This window comes from Myxocyprinus asiaticus, chromosome 2, assembly GCF_019703515.2.
Source record: "Myxocyprinus asiaticus isolate MX2 ecotype Aquarium Trade chromosome 2, UBuf_Myxa_2, whole genome shotgun sequence".
Taxonomy (NCBI): domain Eukaryota; kingdom Metazoa; phylum Chordata; class Actinopteri; order Cypriniformes; family Catostomidae; genus Myxocyprinus; species Myxocyprinus asiaticus.
The window spans coordinates 57,534,487-57,555,021 of NC_059345.1; the positions used below are offsets into that span (position 1 = coordinate 57,534,487).

A 20,535-nucleotide genomic window follows, 5' to 3' on the forward strand; every position below is an offset into this window, starting at 1 on the left:
AGAGCTCGCAATCACACGTCTGCTTCTCGTATGGCGTCACGTGTCCTCCCGTGGTTGCATGATTTTTGCAGAGAACCATAAAAATTACAATCAGAGAGAGAAGGAAAAATGTCAATAACTTGCTGCCATGCATGAAAATCGTCCGTACAGTATATTGGCTCCTCATCCTCGTCTCCTCTTCCTCTCTGACACCTAAGGGCACTCTCGACCGCACCACGCATTGTGTAGTACCACACATGTTGTGTAGCATTGCTGTTACTGTTATCACATTTGGGAGTAAAGAGCAGATCTCCCTTTGATTGGTGAATGTCCCTAAAGTGCAGCTTCCACACATCTCCTTATTTTGCTCTCTGCAATAACACGGTGAACCTCGTTATGTTCAATTAATGCTTGTCATTAGCAGGACCATACACAGGGTCTCAGGGAGAGCATCACACTGCCTCCACCGATTTGTCATCTTCCCACAGTGCATCCTGGTGCCATCACTTCCCCAGGTAAGCGGCACATACGTACACGGCCATCCACATAATGTAAAATAAAACGGGACTCATCAGACCAGTCGACCTTCTTCCACTGCTCCAAGGTCCAGTTCCGACGCTTGCATACCCATTGCAGGCACTTTCGATTGTGGACAGGGGTCATCATGGGTACTCTTTTGATTTTCAGTGACTTGTGCCACAGTAGACCTTCTGCCGGTTCGGACCAGATGGGATAGCCTTTGTTGCCCTCGTGCACCGATGAGCCTTGGGTGCCCAACACCCTGTTGCCAGATTGTGGTTAGTTCCTCCTGGACCACTGTTGGTATGTACTCACCACTGCTGACTGGGAGCACCCCACAAGTCTTGCTGTTTCAGAGATGCTCTGAGCCAGTTGTCTGGCCATAAAAATTTGTCCCTTGTCAAAGTCACTCAGGTCTTTACTTCTGCCCATTTCTCCTGCATTCAACACATTGACTACGAGAACTAATTGTTCGCTTACCATCTAATCTACCCAGACCTTGACATGTGGCCTTGTTAGGAGATGATCAACATTATTCGCTTCACCTGTTTTGGCTAATCGGTGTAATTTACCATGTTTTATACACCTGTTTCTGCAGGCGTTTGTTAAACAAGCTTTAATATCTTGTAATGTGGAAACTTGAACACATTTATCGATATTACTTAAAGGTGCAGTATGTAAAAAATTTTCATGTAATATTCACCTTTTTTGCCAATGTGTGAATGGCTTGTAACGCAACTTAAAAAATGAGCCATTCCCGGACTTCCTAGGTTGCCTATTAAAGCCTGTAGACTGATTTTCATGTGAAGAGAGCGGGTTGTGACGTTTATGTGCGCTCCCGAGAGCCTTGCCTCAGTAATAGCTTCTCTTCTGCATCAACAGACAGTCTGCAACACTAGGTAACGTTATCTTAGAGATGGAATCCAGCAAAAGTCTGGCTCCCAGCACAACACCAACTCTTACACAAACTCAGAGTAAGCCAAAAAAAAAAAACTTTTATCTACTGAATCCAGCCTGGCTAAGCGAGAACATGATCATGGTTGAGCGAAAACTAGAGTGAACATCGGCAGGGCATTTGATTCCTGGAGGGACCTTCGTTCAGTTTTGGGGATCAAAACCGACCCTGAATTGGCATTCTTCTTATTGGACAGTTAAGCTTACATAACTGCAAAGCATGTGAAACATAGTGCCATAAGGATTGATCTGTGTAATTTTAGCTAAACTACAATAACACATGAAATGAATGCTAGACAATGTTCAAAATAATGCAGAAAGACCAATTCATTAGTGTAACGTAACCTGGTTATACATAAAATATATACATTCTATTATTATAAAACAATAGCGCATCGATATATCAAAATGACAGTTGTGATGGAATCACATCAATACTGAATTGTGTCAGCATATTTATAATGTACAGTCTATTTTATAAACAGCTACTGTCATCATCCACCAAATTTAGCTAACAGCTATTGATAAAGCTGGCTAGCTAGCTAACGCCGACATAGGCTATCGTATAAATGCAGTCAATGTATCATGCAAAGAAAAGTGATTACTTCAGAATAGTCAGACCTATATCCACACTTTGTTTTAGCCCTGTTCCAGCACTGGCGAGTCAAATATACAGTGTCAAAGTTTGTAGTAAAAAATCATAACTGTGTAAATATAAATATGCTACCATCTATCAGCATGATGCCGGTGAATCATGTTGTCTCTTTGAACGTTACGACATTGTTTTGGATGCTCGCTCGTGTCCCTATGGAGTGTGTGCACAAGCGCAAGCACGAGCAACAGGTAGCTGGCTGCAGTTCACTTAACGGCCAAAGGTGTCATTAATAACAAGTGTTTCTGAATCTTACATACTGCACCTTTAATAAAAGTGAATGTTTGTCACTTACTTTGTATATCTCCCTGGGTGCCGACATGTTTGTGTGATGTCACACACCTGCATCTCGGCGAAATCAGAGTTGAAAATTTCCGCACAAGCTTCTAAGTTGGAATTCCGACTTTAACTGGCGTTCCATTGCACTTTTCCTAGTAGGAAGTTGGAAAATAATTAAAGCACACCAGGGCACCTGTCTATAATTCTAGAATATCTCCAATGGAAACCGCTGCTGCTTGCAAAGCAGTATGATTTATTAATACAATGCATTGGCCTCTCTATATTTTAAATTTGCTGGTGATTTATTGGCTTTTAAATACCTGACGAACATCACATTATCAAAATGTTGTATTAAAATAAATTGTATACTGTTTTGCAAGTAGCAACTGTGTGCAGGTTTTTTTCTTTTTTATTTGCTTCAGTGTTTTTCCCATGCACCTGCTGATGATTTATCGGTGTGCTGTGTTTTTTTTTTTGTTTTTGTTTTTTTTGTAGAAACTCTCAAATAAGAAATGCCTGTTAAACTCAAACACACGTGAGTCTGTTATTGATGGCCTAGAGCTCTATCAATATAACAGGGGAAATCATTCGACTCCCTTCATATTTTTACACCATGTAAAATACATTTGCAATTCATGATTCTGAATTTGTTGTAACTATAAAGGTGGGTCCAGAGGGTGGGTCCAGAAGGGGGCATTATATTGCAAATAGTGCTGTTAGTCGATTAATCGCATAATTTTTTGTAAAAAAAAAAAAAAAAAAAAGATAAAAAAGATTTTAAAACATTTTAAAAGTGCTGAAATTTGACACTATATATACTTCTTTTCTTGTCAAAATTCATTTATTTCCATCTTAGGAAATAAAACAATATGAAGCAATATATTGCTTTGTAAACATTTTCTAAAAAAAAGACTTCCACAATATAAAGTCAATGCACTAAAATATCACCAATTCAAGTCACATTAAATGTTTCCCGAAGTCTAAGTGGGTGTTTGACTAATTGAAAGAACTAGTCCCCACATAGGTTGCATATTTATTGCAGTGGGTATTAATATTGTGTCATCCTCCACAATATTAATTTGCAGGTTGACTGTGGCCATCCGCTTTATTACAGCAGTCGTGAAGCTGGGTTCATGATTCACGTCAAAGCGGCAATGCCAGCATCATGTGCCACTTTGGACTCACCATGAAAAGGGCTTGAAAACTCGCTACCAGCCGCCAGGACGCAGAGGGGCATTCCATCCACCAGGGGTCGGAGGACTCGCTGCTGTCCGCCTGAGGAGGAGTGGCTGTCATCCGCCAGAGGGTGAAGGAGTGGTTGAGGACCAGGCAATGACGTGGTGTCTGGGAACCGGCGAGCAATTTTTTTTCTCTCTCTCCTCTCTCTCTCTCTCTCTCACTGTTGCTCTGCCTCGCTCTTTCCCTCTCCCCTTTTCCCTCCCCTTGTCTCCCTCCCAGGTCTCGAGGAAGGCGGGGAAAGCCTGCCGGCAGCTCCCGGAAAGGGGGGGGGGTGTACGTCATGCTGGGGGTTCCCTGGCCTGAGGCAAATGAGGGAGGGGTGTGACAAGGAGGAGGGTGGGTCCGGGCCATGAGTGCGCACGCCCGGCCACCAATTGGGCTAATCAGCCGAGGAGAGGGATAAAGACAAGCCGGATGTGGCAGTTCGGGAGAGAGAGAGAGCCACATGCAGCTGCTGTGTGTGTATTTATTTTTGTGTCTTTTTGTTTAAGTTTTCATTAAATATTACTTTGATTGTTCGTCTGGTTCCCGCCTCCTCCTTGCCCGTCCTCTATACTGTTACAGTGGGATTTAAGAGAGGTCGCAGTTGTGTTCAAGGCATTTCACCCACGAATGCTTAAAAAATTGGACAGAACACAAAATGGGGTTTGTGAAATATCTGTGCTTAACAGATACGGCTGTCCCGTCAGTGTACACCATTGGTACCTCACAAAGTTTGACATTAAGTGAAACTAGCTAGCAAGCTCATCAGAAATGGTTTTCTTTGCTAGCTGCATTATCTGTCAGCTATATAATTAGACATAGTTTTAGGCTACTTTTCTAAGCAATGCACCCTATTTAAAACCTTGCCCAAACGCAGTAATTAAACACTGGTTAATGTAATAAAGGTTGCAGCAGTAATAGCAAATAACAATTAGTTTTGAAAAATTTGTGTTACCATTGGAAGACATCGAGATGCTCTCGAGGGTGAACTTGCTCCTGAGCCTCCACGTCCAGGTCACTATTAGTACTCTCAGCAGGTAATGGCTCAAACATATAAGGCCTGATTCCCACAATAAAATTATCATCTGTGTGCTCCTGCTCCTCATCCTACTCCGCCTGCTGCAAACAAACTTCTTCCCCATCGAAAGCGATTGCTGGTGGTGTGTCAGGTGGTGAGTAGCCCTCCGCAACTGATTGTAAACTTGCGTTCAGATCTGCCTCCTTTTCTGTATGGAATGCTTAATTTTCTAGATCCAATCAATTCCCAGTGGATAAAAATCAAGCCCTGTCTATTTTTTCTCATTCAATATTCCGTTTCACTGAGAAATACATCATGATACTGAAGTAAAGTCGGTCACAACTTCAGTTACATGCGGACTTTAAAAAGTCCCCGGATACATAAGTTAGGCATGTCAGGTATCATTTAAAAGCTTAGAAACTGAATGTTTCATAGAACACCATCACTTTTGAATTTATGTTATATAAAATAACAAAATAAGGCCTGAAAACATCCGTGTAGCAAATAAGTGCCATCTAGAGGTAAGGCTGTGAAATATTAGAATGAATATAAAAGTATTTCACATAGCACTTAAATAGACAAATCATATATCAAATGAAAACTCTTATTTCCAGGAATGTGACTGTATAGTTTATTTTATTTCCCTAATACCACAGTTCGAAAGATTTTCAAAAGAATCACAAATTGAAATATGATTTCTGTAAGACATCAAATTCAAGCATCTCTTTTATGTGCCGATCACTACTGTTGTTAGCCCCAAGTAACCACAAATTTTATATCTGCTCTTACCTTAGGTAGTTTTCTACAAAATAAGCCATTTGTTTGGGTGAATAATCCCAGTTTTCTTAAAAGAATTAAGCAACATTGTCAGAATGGTATAGATTATCCTACTTAAATGTATGTGACATCGAATAAACAAGAGTTAGTTCAGAGGTAATTCAAAAGTAATCAGATTAGATTCCCCAAAAATTATAATCCAAGAGATGATGCTACTGATTGCAATTTTAGTCTTTTAATTTGTACCGAATTACAATTCAGAAGTAATCTACCCAGTAATCTACTTGTAAAAAACGTTCACATCTTTGTAAAACTTGTAATTACAAGTTGTAAACTCTGAACTCTATTATGCCATTGTTACCTGGAGAGTTTTTGTTGTTCTTAAACATTTGGCAAGAACATATAGAGGTAAATTAATTAATAAATAGTCATAAATATTTAGCCATTATCAACAACAAACCCATTTTGGCATTATAAGTGTTGCCATAGACACAAATAGCTTCCGAGGTCCGAGGACATGAACAGCTCGAAGTTGCCATCTTGTAATTACTGTAATTCCGACTCAACGTGAATGCAGTATAAATTTCACATACTTAGTTACCTCATCTAGATTGTTTTTAGCTTGTACAGCCCTGTACATTTAGATGAGAGGACCAAAAAGAAAAGAAAAAAAAAAAACAAGAAAAAAACTATCATTGAAATGTATGCATGTTTTACTTAGCTCAGTAAATATTTGTAGCACATTTATACATTTTATTAATTCTTTTTTTATTTATTTATTTTTTATTTATTCTTTTTAGCTCTTGTGCTGCATTCAATTTCAAACATTTGGACACCACCTGTGAAAGTAATCTTTATTGTGGCAGGTTGATTGTTGAGAACACTTTATTAGCATTTAAATTATAAAAAGCATGCACATTAAAATTCAGCATATTCAACTACTCCCTTTTTCTCTCTTGCATGTCCAAGAGATCACATTTAGTGATCATGTTTTATGTCTCCTGGGCCATTAACAGCACATTTTTAAATACGACAGGTGCAAAGGCTGGATTGATTTATGTATCTGTATAGAAGCAAGATTACTGAGTTTTTGGAGGGACTCAGTATTATATTTCTAGCCCCAAAATCCCCATCCCCCACATCATGGCATAAACAGGCTCAGACCAGGAGAGTTGCCAACCTTTTGTCTTTTAATTAACCTGAGCCAGGTCTGTTCACAGTCTAAATGTGCTTCAACTGATATGAATGATTGATTTATTAAGCACACATATCCTCAGTGTCCATAGCAGAAGTGCAAGAGTTAGCATTAGCATTAGAGTTTTGTCTTGCGGTTTGAAAGTACAGTATGAGCAACCTTATCACTCACAGAGTTCAGCTGCAGGCTGAAATGTTAATGATTCCCAATGTGTTGCCAGGTGGTACTTAAGCAGTTCCATGGTGTACTTGGAAATATTTATATAATCAATATTACTATATAATCAAAAAATAGAACTAATAATATAACTGAATAATAAATTATCATGTTAAATTATAAATGATTATTTTTCTTTAGTTCCTTTTTAACCATTAAATGCATACCTTTAAATGCAAATGATCCCCCTCTTTAGAATTCTTCAATCTTTCTCTTATTAACAGTGTAAAACAAAAACAAATTCTAATTGATTCATTAACAAACGTACACAGGGTCACATGATACCTATTTTGTTTACTACAGGACAAATGTGTGCTATATACATAAAAATATATAATGTTGAATTTCTATGTAACGAATTATCATTAAGCATGTACATAACATATTATACATGCTATTTGTTACTCATTATTTTCTTAATGTCTTGAAAATGCTTTGAAAATTGTATACTATCTGGGCATTTTGTAGATTCATTTAAGATAGATTTACGTGTCAGGTTGCTAAAGACCCAAGGTATGTAATAACGTTTGGTGAAACACCCATTAATGTGAAGGAAACAAAACAATAAAAAATTACATTTGTGTGGATGACACTCATTGAGGAATATACAGAATGTGTTACTTGGTAAATCTGTTTTTCACCCAAAGTGTTGTTTTTTTGTCTTGATATTATTGCTAAATTACACACATTTCTGGTTCGGTGTCGATGGAGGGGTACTTGAGGCCTGCTGATGGAGCTCTGGTGGTACATTAGATGAAAAAGGTTTGGAACACTGAGTTAGTGTAGCCCCTTTTCCCTATAGAACACTTAAAAAGAAATAAAGAAATACAGCAAATAAACATGCCGAAGCACAGGCAAAAGACCCATAGAGCCTGTGGGAGAGAGGCAACAGATAATGGAGAAGAATAAACAGCCTTTGGAATAATTATCAAGTGTAAAGTGTAATTGATTTATTTTTGCTGGGGGTGGGGGGAGCTGGGGGATGACCAATGGACTGAATCCTTTAAAAGAACACTGATTTTGTGCAAAACTGATTCATCTGCATTCTATGCTTCATTTCTGCCCACCGTAGATGAGGACTGGCCACCTCCCAGCAGCCCACTCAAATTCTCCATCAACCACCACCATGGAAACGGTGTGATTAAAATGGGCACCACTGGCACACCCAGATGGGCCATTGTTCCATATGCATTCCACCTGCGCCACCGAAACCCATGCCAAGCACATGGGCACAACAGGCTCTGATTGAGAGTTTCTATAGCAACCCTGGAGGCTTGGGGGTGGGGGGCTTAAAAACCGCAACATGGGAGTATTTTTCACTTTTCTCGCTCTCCTTTTCTAATAGCCAGGCTTGGCACGGTATGCCAAGTAAATGAATCACCATTAATAATCATTTGCATATGGGGCCTGGTGGTGGAAGTGTGCAGTGTCATTAGCTGCAGGTGAGAAAACCTCAGCTTATTAAAACTAATGCAGTAAAGCTGGCACCCAGGGAGTATTAGGATGGTGCTATAATCTAAAAAGTGACAAAATGAGTTTATTTTATTACTTGAGTTTATTGTCATTCTAAACACTTCAGGCCAAATATAATAAAAGGAACAAAATAGTTTCTCCTTAACCACAGCGCAACATATAATAGAGAATGACAATGTCAGCTGGCCATAGATGTCACTTTAAACAATAAACAAAGACAAAAGAAATTGACGATTAATATATGGGGATGTTCAGTAAATTATCAAGTGACATTAAAGTGACTTTACTGCAGCTGAGACTGTGTAAAGATGGTGAGGTCCAAAACTACAGTATGAGCAGCTTTGAGGTTGACTGTTTTGTTGTCTGTGTGGAGATTGTTGCTTACTGAGTAGTTTGACAGCTTGAGGGGAAAAAACCTACTTTGGTGGTTTTGGCCCGAATGCTTCAGATTGTATGGGTATGAACATGCCATGGGAGGGGGAAAGGGACCTGTCCCGATGCTGTGGGCCTCAATCCCTTGGACAGGCTAATTATTTTGTGATATTAAAGGTATAGTATGCTAAAGGTATTATTTACTTACCCTCAACTAATCACCTTTTTTTTTTCTTTTGTAAGGTAGAATGTTAGCCTCAGTCACCATTCACTTTCATTGTATGGAAAAAAGATGCAATGAAAGTGAATGGTAACTGAGACTAACATTCTTCCAAATATCATTTCTGAGTGAACTATTTAAAATAAAATTGTTTGATTCTAACTTAATCTTATCAATTTCTTTTTCAGGGTCAAAACCTCCAGAATACATAAATGTTAAGGATTGGAACTTGCTTTAGTATTACAAATAATGCTAAATTAAAGGAATGTTCCAGTTTCAACACAAGAAAAGCTCAATCAACAGCATTTGTGGCATAATGTTGCTTACCACAAAAAATCATTTGGATTCATCCCTTTTTATATATATATATATATATATAAAGCAAAAATCACGGTTACAGTAAGACACTTACAATGGAAGTGAATGGGGTCAGTCCATAAACATAAACATGAATAAACACAAATGCACACTGTTTCAAAAGTATAACCACAAGACGTAAGCATCGTACATGTTAACAAGATTATAGTGTGACAAAATTGCTTATTAACCTTATGTGTAATGTAACAGTATATCCAATATTAAAGCAATATCACATGAGTAAGAGTGCTGTATGTGCAGCTATCAGCACGGCTGATATCCCTTCTCAAGAAAAGATTGCCAAACTCGTGCGAGTCGTGAAGAGTATTGCTTAAATTCACTGCATGTTATTCTCCGTACAATTCTTATTTAAACGGGACAAAATATAGCTTCATCATTAGAAAGATGGAATCTCCAGCTTTGATATTTCACCACTGTATTATGATAGAAATGTTACAGTGAGAGTAATTCCTTAATTTACATCATGAGTACACATCTGACATGCAAAATCAAAGCAAGAATTACGGACACAAACATGTAATAAAGACATACATGCCCATTAAAGCAAGCTCTCATCTTTTTGTCATTGCGAGGCTTTAGCAAACAGCATCCATTAGAAGTTGTAGTCCAAATATGTGTGCATTTAGAGACAATTTTATGGATTCTCACGTTTACTTCAAATATTAGATTGTCATTCAGGGGGAGATTCACTGAGAATGATCGTGGAAAGGAATAACAATGACTTCATTTAAATACTCGAGACACAGTGCAATTTCAGTGCTGAATAAGGTGCAGTTTTTTGTGCTGAAATTCCACGCATAAAAGTGGCGCAACTGTTTAATGCGTTTATCCACGTTCTGCACACTGTGGCCGCGTATTTGCAGAAGGGCCAACTTTTATTTTTTGCCTAGAGTCCCTAGAATTGCCTCTGATGACATAATGCTGGTTAACCCTCTAATCTGGCAAATGTCCTAACTCAAATAAATCCCTGATTTTATGACACTATAATTATGACTCATGTTAACACATATAATGTTTAGTCTTGTTGCTATTCTTTTGAAACAGTGTGCATTTTAACTTTTCTTTTAAAATATGAGAGACGAGTCAATTCTTTTTTGTGGTAATCAACATTATGCCATTGCTGTTGATTGAGCTTAACTTGTATTACATTCTGTATCACATACTGTATGCACTTAAAACCTATTTTAAGCTCCCTTTCAGCAGTTATGTGCAGTGGCTCTGAGGGCAATGTATTGAGGCTGCGCTCAGCTTGCCTGCAGGATTTAAAAAGAGCATGGCCACTGTCCAGTAGCAGCAAGTGAAGGGATTGGCTGAACACCTGGACTCTGGGAGGCAGGGGGAGGTGCTTACTTGATTCAACTGGAATCAAACCCCCTTCACCTGCATCTAACTGGAGAAAAACCATTAAAGCTGCCTCAGGCTGAAAGCAACTGGGAACATTTCCCAGTCATTTTATTCCTTTCATTTTTTCCAAGGCATAAAATTAGATTTTGAGAATTAGGTCTCAATTTTCCTAAGCCTTCATATTCAGATTTCACTTACTGTATTGACAGTATGAGAGTATCATATGAGATAAATATGAGAAGATGTGTGTGAGCGTGTTATAAACGGATTGCCATTGTAAACAGGCAGGTATTACAAGGACACTGTGGCTATCTCTTACATGAGGCAAAGACAAATTTAAGGCCAAAAGCAATATTTACACCCTACAGATTCCTTTGAGGATCATTACTGTTTATTGTGCGTGCTGGTGAAAAGCCCAGTCAGATTCACAATGCTGACAGAGGCCATTCAGTTACACATTTTTTCTGACTACTCAGTGCCCCAGTTCATATTTACACCACAAACTTGGCACAAGCCACCTCGAGGCGATATGTGGGCAGTCCTCAAGCGACATCATAGGATGAAGTCTTTATGGAACGATGTATGCAATGCAGTGCCTGCCAAATCACCTCAATTACTCTGTGGATTGCCATGGCATGCTCGATTGGTTGGGCATGGAGTCAAGCTATTATTGCACATGTGGTGGGACAATTAATCTCTTACATTGCTGAGGAGAACAGCTAATTCTGGTGAGACCCAATAAGAGTGGGTCTCTTATTGAAATCTGGGAGTTTTTTACTATTTTGTGGTAATACGAGTGTTTTGTGTCATTGTCATTTTTGTGTTCATGTACTACATTGTCCAACAAAGATCTGTGATGATAAAACAGATGCATTCCGATGAGGAGAGCTGTTCTGAAGTATAAAGGGATATTACACCCAAAAATGACATATCCGCCATAATGCATTCACCCTCATGTTGTTCCAAACCCACGATTTTTCTTTCTTCCATGGAATAGAACAGGTGTTAAAGGAATAGTTCACCAAAAAATGAAAATTTGCTGATAATTTACTCACCCTCAGGCCATCCAAGATGTATCTGAGTTTCTTTCTTCATCAAAACAGAATTTAAGATTTTTAGGATTTCATTTCAGGCCTCCTCCTTTAAACAATGCAGGTGAATGTACTCCATTTTTTGACGGTCCAAAATGCATATTTAGGGTGCATCAAAATAATCCACACAACTCCAGTCGACAAATAAAGTTCTTCTGAAACCAAGCGATTGATTATTTTTAGAAACAAAACAATACTTATATACTTTTTAACTACAAATGTTCTCTTCCGTACATCTCTGTGACGCACGCTCATTGGTAAGGTCACGCGTCACGTGGAGGAGGAGGCAGGAAGCACGTCATTGTATACAAGAGAAACTTGCACAGACCACAGACCAAGCGCTGTTCACAGTCGTTGCCACAGTGTTTAAACTATTTGAGAAAACTCAGCCTAAGAATGGCTTACTTATAGCTAGACAGAATGTTGGCCTCAGTCACCATTCACTTTCATTATAGGCTGTTTCTTCTGCTTCTGCTTTTTTTCTTTTTGTTATATGAAGTTTTCATTTAACTGAATTGCAAACTTTTTACCAGCCATTCATCATGTATTTTTGGTTCTTTTCAAATGTCTTATGTACAGATTTTACAGTTTTAGCCTTGTCCCAAACCAAGACAATCAATATTAAACTAGGAAAATCCATTATAAAAATACAAATAGTTAAATGTTTTGAACTATGGTAATCTAAACAAAGATTAAAATAAACAGAACCCCTTTCAGTACTTATAGAGTGAAAATAAATTCTATCAGTTTTTCAAAAAATTATGACTGTCCCACTGTTTTGCCGTTATTTCCACCACACCAAACAATTTTGCCCCTAATAATAAAAATAAAAAAAGTCAATGTACTTGTTAACCAAGTCAACAAAAGTCTCAATAAATAGCATGCTTGACATGAAAAATGAGACAAGTGATGTTTAAAGAAATATTCGAAAACGATGACACATTTGTTGTCCAGTGACGCAGTCATGTGATCCATTCAACCCAAAACAATCAAGATGGCGGCGTTATTGTGCCTGCTATCCACTTTAATAATGTTGTCAAAGATTTTTTGTACAACCCTTAAATTGCATGCATTCAAATGTTGATGTTTACTCAGAATTGCTGTCCGGTGGCGGAACACGAGGACAATTGCGTTCAGACCGTACATGGAAATGATGCAGGGCCACGCTTCTTACGTTTTTTCTGCATGCGCAGTAAGTAAGTGATTTAAACATTTTCAGACATTTCAGTGTGGACGAGCAACTTTTGGAAAATGTTTAATAAAGAAAACGCCATTTTCAAATTATGATAAACATTTTATATTAATACCCTTCATGGCCCTCCTTTACCTTGCCTGCCATGTTATTTTATATACAAAAGATAATATATGAGATTAGACTGGAGCATCTTGGCATTTGACATGAGTAAGTTCTCTTGGAAAGAGTATAAACATTACAAAGCAAAGCAAACTTTCAGTTTAAAGTCATTATGTAAGAACTTCAGCATCCACAAGGTTTGGAAATGGTCCAAGCATTTATTAAAGATAAATATGTCCTGCCATGTACCGTGTCATGCTTTACAGTGTTTTGTTCAATCGCAAAGACTCACAAAATCAACCCTCCCCCAACAAAGCATAACACACCATGGCCTTTTACTATCAAAACATCCTGGCAAAAGCACAACCATAAGCTTCAAAGATTAAACTCCCTCTCAGAAGAAGTGGAGCGCAAATAAAAGATAAAGCCTTCAGCTATTCCACTAAGGCATTGATGGTTGTCATCTGGCTCCTGCGCAACGGAAGTGACCTTTTAGGAGCTGCTTGAAAATGCAGAGCGGCTGACCTGCGGCGGAATTAGTGCATCCCTGCGGCCGCGGACAGCTTGGCCTCGTCTGAGCGCTGCTGCACAAAAGCCCTGCAGAGGGGAACGGTGCTGGTAATCTACCTAAAGCTCCAGCGCAGGGGCTTTCAGCGACAGACGCAAGGGTCGAGCCACACTCCAGGGGCCGCTTTTGGCCCCTGATCAGACAGGTGAGGGGTCAGCAGGGGCCACGCTGTCCTGTGTACCTTTGCCCTTGCACCAGATGCTGTTTTGCCCTTCGGGGAATCGGTAGCTAGGGAAGGGAGAGAGGAGGTGGTAGGATTGAAAACGTTCCGCTGGGAGGCTGCTGACATTTTAGAAAATGCTTGAGAGGGACTTACTGAAGGACAGTCCCTGCTTCTCCTGTGGCTGTAACAGGTTTACAAAAGGAAACACAGACAGAGATTAAAACCCCAGCTGGAACACCCAGGAAATAGGGTGAAGGATTAAATTACTACTGACTTTTGCAACTACTCTCATTCATTGCCCTGCTGTTTTGAAGCTGAAACTTGACGTAAATTGTTATTAGGTTTGGGAACTGAGAACTGGTTCCTATTTGGAGCCGATTCCATTTTTAAAAATAAAATTGATTTTCATGACTTTCGGTTCCGTTGACGGTTTCTGAATGTGCATTTCTATGCCAATGCCTACTAAACATACATAAAGGGTGTTTTCACACCTGGCTCGTTTAGAGCATTTGTTTCGAAACCTGCGTTTTCTTCCTTAGTTCAGTTAATTTAGGCATATATGAACATGGCAATCGCACTCAGATCTGCACCAAAACAATCGGTCGGAGACCACCCAGACGAGGTAGTCTCGTCTGATTGCAAATGAACTCTGGAGAGGTTCGCTTCTAGTGACAAATGCAATCTGACCCAATGGACCAATGAACCAAACAATATCTCTCTAACCATCTCTCTAACCATAAGCATACCTGATGGATCTATGGAGAAGAAATCTGTAGGTCAGCACGTCACTATAATTCATAATCAAAACATGGATGTAGCTTTTGGCGACTATATTAAATATAATTGCACGTTAAAAATGGGAGTTTTTTAATAATTTCTGAGGTAATTCTTGTGTAATCGCTTCTCTCTTTTTGATAGTGGCAGAACAGACACAGGTAGGATGGCGTTAGCAACTTTGACAGATAAAAATATCTTTACGTGGTTTCACTCTTTCTGCTGTTTGTATGTGTGTGTTTGTGCATGTGCATGAGAGAGGGAGGGAGAGAGCTCTGTGACTGTGAGAACAGACACTTTTCAATGCAGAAATAATGCAAAAGCATCTTATGACAGATCAAAATAAAATGAGGTACATTTTACAACTCATATGCATCCGAGGTAACACTTTATTTTGATGGTCCCAAGTAGATATATAAACAGTGTTTCAACAAACATTCAGTAGACTATCAATAGCCTGTATAACAGCAGCAAAATAACAGTTTATCGAGTGATTTGCTATAGCTAGTAAACAGTGTTTCAACAAACATTCAGTAGACTTTCAGTAGCCTGTAAATAGATCTCTATTAATGAACTATTTACATTATTGTTGAGAACATCAGTTCACTAAAAGGTAATTAATAAAGATATATATACAGGCTACTGAAAGTCTACTGAATGTTTGTTGAAACACTGTTTACTAGCTATAGCAAGCCAGTTGACAAGTCACTTATAGTCAGTTAAATATTTACTTGGGACCATCAAAATAAAGTGTTACTGCATCCAACTGATGTTTATTTTCAGCGCAACCTCTGACTGGAACGTGCATTCTGTTCCAATGCGGTGACGTTTTGCATAACCATGACATAAACATTACTCAAAAATGTGTTTATTTTTTGATAACGTAATTTTTTTATAGGTATATAATTTTAACTGGTATCAGATGTATGAGCTAAGTCCCGGAACAGCGCACAAACATTCCAACCAATGAGGGGACTGTTTGCTCACATGTGACTTTAACAAAGTTTTGATCTATTTTGAAATGTTACCTTGTGAAAGTGAACCGAGCCAAGAAGAAAATGCAACATTGTAAAAATGTTAGCCTCTGTCTCTGAACAAATCAAATGAGCTACAGGTCTGAGACAACCTAAGAATATTTCCTGCAGTGCTATTCAGCACCAGCGCTGTCACTGAATCTACAGCTCGAAACATACAGTGCGACCAGAGACTTAAATCGGGCAGTGCAGTTACTAGTTTTTCATGTGACAATGTGTAATTAATGATAGGCCTATACATTGAGTTTTGTTTGTTGCACATTTTTTGTTTGTTGAGTATTGTTATTTAATATACAGTTAGGACCAGTTATTGCATTGAATTTATGCCTCTAAAAGTTTCTGATTTGTTATATTTTCCCTGTTGAGGTCTGAAATGATCTCATCATTTGTCAACAGGCTGCTCAGGGCAGCCTGATTTCAAAATATTATTTCAAAATATTTCTTCCTCAGAAGCAAAAATAGTTAACGGAACCAGAATCATTAAGAGGAATCAAAACCAGGATTGTTCAATTCGTTACTATTCCCATTCCTAGTCTAGAACATTTTAATGTAGATACTTTAGATGTGATATCTCCAGATGGCATAAAATGATGGTCATTTTGTTTTATGTGCATAGTAATGAATGTAATTTTTAAAACAAAAATGTATTTGTAAATGTACAGAAGAGATGAGACTGATGTGTTCAGCTGTATCTGAACATTCAGGTCTTCACTATTCTCCCAAACAGAGGCTTGGAACAAATTCAGACTTACCCTGAACATGGGAATTTGATTATTTCTTTTTAAGGTGCGGTCACCGTAAACTCTGCATGATTCATTTCATTTAGTATTCAAAGAAATGTCATCTTCCACTGTGTACTAAAGTTAAATTTTGGTGAAATGAGGATCTAAGTGTCAGATTGACCTCTTTGCTCAGTACAAAAAATACGGTAACACTTTACAATAAAGTTATATTTGTTAACATAAGTAATGCATTAGATGAAATACTGTAGGTAGTGTATTTTAACATTTAGAATGTATTATTCATTATGTATAATTTTTTTTAAAGAGCCCCTAGAGCGTGACATCATATCATGTTGCCCATATTCATTGTGTTGTGTGTTTATTTTGCCAATTTCTGCCATAAGTGTCATACTCTTTCAAGCTAAATCACTCTGTAGCTTGCTTTGAAAGTCCTTCTTTGCTGGTCTTCTACATAACAAAGGACTTAAACACTCAATAACGTGATTATTATTATAACAACCTCGTTTTGGGAATTGGGGAATATCAAGCATGTTACACGTGTTGAATTAGAGTGGCAAGTGAAAAGTTAGGTCAGAGTGCCTCGTGCTTGATAATTTTTTTCTCTTGTCTGTACTTCAGCAAAATCCCTTGTTAAACATCTGTTGAGGAGCAGTCCAGGCTAACACACTCAGAGGACACCTGGCTCTTGTATATGCTGATTGGCAATCACTCCATGCATTGTCCTTAGCACTACAAACACTCAACATTAAGAGGACAAACCATTAGCAACATGTTAATGAAGAGCGCCATTCACACAAATAAGAGCTGTACTGTGACAGTGAGCATGCACTGTGCTAAATAAGTGTACTAAACATTTATGGCTCATTTGAAGCCATTCCTTGTTTAGCCCAGGTGCATGGAAATAAATTACAAATATATTTTCATGTGTCTCATTTAAGGGTGTTTCATCAAATTCGGGCACTTTTAGCCCTGTAAATTTCTAGAAAGTAAAATCCTGTTATAACAGATTTCACTTTCTCACAAGTTTATTCAATTTGTATACCAACAATGTCCAACAGAGTATGTACTGTACATGCACTGTAGTAGATCTATATTTAGATTATTTTTGTAATTTTTTCTGAAAGTCATGGAAATTCACACCACAGTGTTATTTCCACCACATCTTAAATTTGTATTGTGTTTTATAGAATGCTGTGGTGGAAATGAAAGTGAACGTTTTTGAAATAAAATGGCCAACTCCGTCTTGCTAAAGCTAGTTTCATAGCTAACATATTATGTATTCTAAATGCACACAATGAAATATTTTCACTTTTTGCAAAACAAAAAAAAAAAAAAAAAAAAAAAAATATATATATATATATATATATATATTTTTTTTTCAAAATTACAGCTTATTGTAAGTGATATAAATATATATATATTTACTTGATTTGATTTTTCTGTTTCTCACAAACTTCACTTGTCAGATATTTTATCTCAAGCATGCTCTTCACTGACACTTATGTCGACTTGATTAACAAGTACACTGGCTTTTGAAAAACCTATTAGGTTAGGTATTTGGTGTAGTGGAAATGACCGCACAACTGTGGGACAGTTGTAATTTTTGATAAAAATTGATATAGTTTTCACAATAATTATTGAATGGTTTGTTTATTTCACTCTTTGTTTAAATTATCATTATTTTAAACATGTCATAATTTGCATTTTTATAATGGATTTTCATAGTTTAATATTGAAAGGTTGTTTCTGAGACAAGGCTGAAAGAGTAAAATATATACATAAATGTTATTTGAAAAGTAGCAAAAATAAATAGTGAAGGCCTGGTAAAAAGTTTTTAACTTTAATGTGACCTTCATATAACAAAAAGAAAAAAACTTGAAATCTGTTAGTTTTAGTTTTAATAAAATCAACCCCTGAGACATGAAATTGCCCACAGTTGAAGAAACACCCTTAAGCACTTTTAGGGGTTGATTTTTATTCAATCTTTTTATGTATGAAGATCACATTGAAACTGTTTTGGAATTTTTTTCCATGCATTCATCATTTATTTTTTCTACATTTAAAATGCCTTTTATGTATAAATGTATAGTTTTTTCCTGGTCCTGGACTTACTGTATTAAAATACTGTATGAAAATCCATCATTATATAAAAACCGATCTTAAAAAATATTCACTATGATGGCATTTCTATCAAGCTCATTTCCACTACAAAATTTTACTAAATACACTTTTTGCCAGGGTGGAAAAGACACTGTAGTGGAAATTTCCATGACTTTCAAAAATAATCCTCTTGTGATGCATGTACAGTATGACCACTGTTGGACATTGTTAGTAGACAAATTAAATACACTAGTGAGAATGTGAAATGTGTTTTAAGGGAGTTTATAAGCTTTGTTCACAGGGCCAAGTGCTCATATTTGAAAAAATGCCCTTATGTGTCTTCATACACCCATTTAAGCTGAGCATTCGAGCTTGCTGGTGAGCGCAAAGGCAGAATGGGGTTCCTGCTGTGGTTGACTCCATTCACAGTGGCTTGATTCTTCCCAGGCAGGAACCCCAAATCAAAGTTCTTTTTCCCAACCGGAGGTGCCCCAGCAGTGGCCCTTGGCTCTTGTCTAGGGAAGGTCACATATACTGTACGCATGCAGGGGATTATGGGATGAAAAAATGCCACTGACTGTGAAATTGCATGATTTTTATTGGGGCACAAAAGGGGAGCAGCTGTGTGTAATTCTGGGTATTAATCCCGGGGACAGGGACTAGAGTATAAGGGTGTGTTTTGTATGCGTGTTTGTATGGACCTATGCATGTGTCTGGTATATGAAACCGTGGGAACAAGATTTTTCATCAACTTTGAACAATTGATTTTCAGCAGGGATCTGGAAAGGTTTTTAATCAAATAAAATCATAAAATGTGAAATGAAAAGGCTGATAAACGACACACAGCACATAGGTAAAGTCTGGGTTTCTCATTGCTCTGATTGGCTTTGCCGTTGAGTGTGAGCCTCAGCTGGGTTGGATCTCTATCAGTTTAAAGCATTACGAGAGCATTGTTGGTGCATCTGAATCCTAATCCTGCCCTCCACTCCCCCTGATAAAGCTGTATACTTTAGGGAAGACGTAATCCTTTGTGTAGCATTTATCATCGCTCTCCCAGCCTGAGAAAAGTGAGAGCTCCTGAATTTCCATAATAGACCACAGACTAGTGGTATCAATAATCATATTTATTTTGGCAACTAACAACAATTAGATGCGTTCATGACCTCAAGACTAGATTAATGTAATGCACTACTGGTTGGATGTCCTGCAGGTTCACTAAAGAAGCTTCAGTTAGTTCAAAATGAACAAGAAATATGACCATATCAGCCCAATTTTATTGTCACTACATTTGCTACCTGTTAAGTTTCTTATCAATTTAAAAATTTTGCTAATTACTTACAAAGCTTTGAATTGTTTAGCTCCTCAGTACTTAGGCGCTATAATCCATCAAGTTCTCTATGATCGCAAAATTCCGGCCTGTTGATAGTACCTAGAATATCCAAATCCACAAAATGAGGTAGTTGCTTTTGCTATTTGGCTCCTAAACTATGGAATAGCCTCAGAATAGACTCAGACACACTCTCACAGTTTAAATCAAGACTGAAGACTTATCTCTTCAGCAAGGCATACACTTAACTTATCCCTTAACCCATATTTATGCTGCATTAGTCAGGTCTGCTTGAACTGGAAACACTTCATATTTTATAACTCACTAATGGCATCTACACTAATAATTTGTTCTATTGATTTCCCTGTCTCATCCTTGGGATAGATATCCCAAGGTTACCAGAGCCTGCCAGATCCAGCTCTGGTCCAGACAGATGTTCGACTCCCAGCGCTATATGTGTCACTGAGCGATGACTGCTAACTGAGGTCTATGCCAACCAGACAGCAAAGGGTCGCTTCGAAGATGATTGTCTGCATCAGTTCAATATATATTACGAGTGACTTCAAAGTGGATGAACTGCTGCCAACTCCAACCGCACAAAAAGGGATCCTTCACCAGCCATTGCCTGCACCTTGGGCTTAGGATGGACTTCATTGGAAATGAACTGTCACAAGCTTCCAGCTGCACTGCAAGGGCACACCTCACTGACCTCTGCCAGAATCATCTTGGTCAAAGTATGTACTACACTATTTTTAAATGGAAATTCATAGATAATAATTTAATGCCAACTAATGCCTTCATCAGCCAAATAAAAAAAGACATTGCATCTACGTGCACTTCCACA

At 38.0% G+C, this 20,535-nt stretch overlaps 1 pseudogene; it reads right to left on the reverse strand.

Moving 5' to 3' along the window:
• Positions 1 to 13,214: 13,214 nt before the first annotated feature.
• LOC127449895 (B-cell scaffold protein with ankyrin repeats-like) overlaps positions 13,215 to 20,535 on the reverse strand; it is a 104,238-nt pseudogene continuing 96,917 nt past the window's right edge.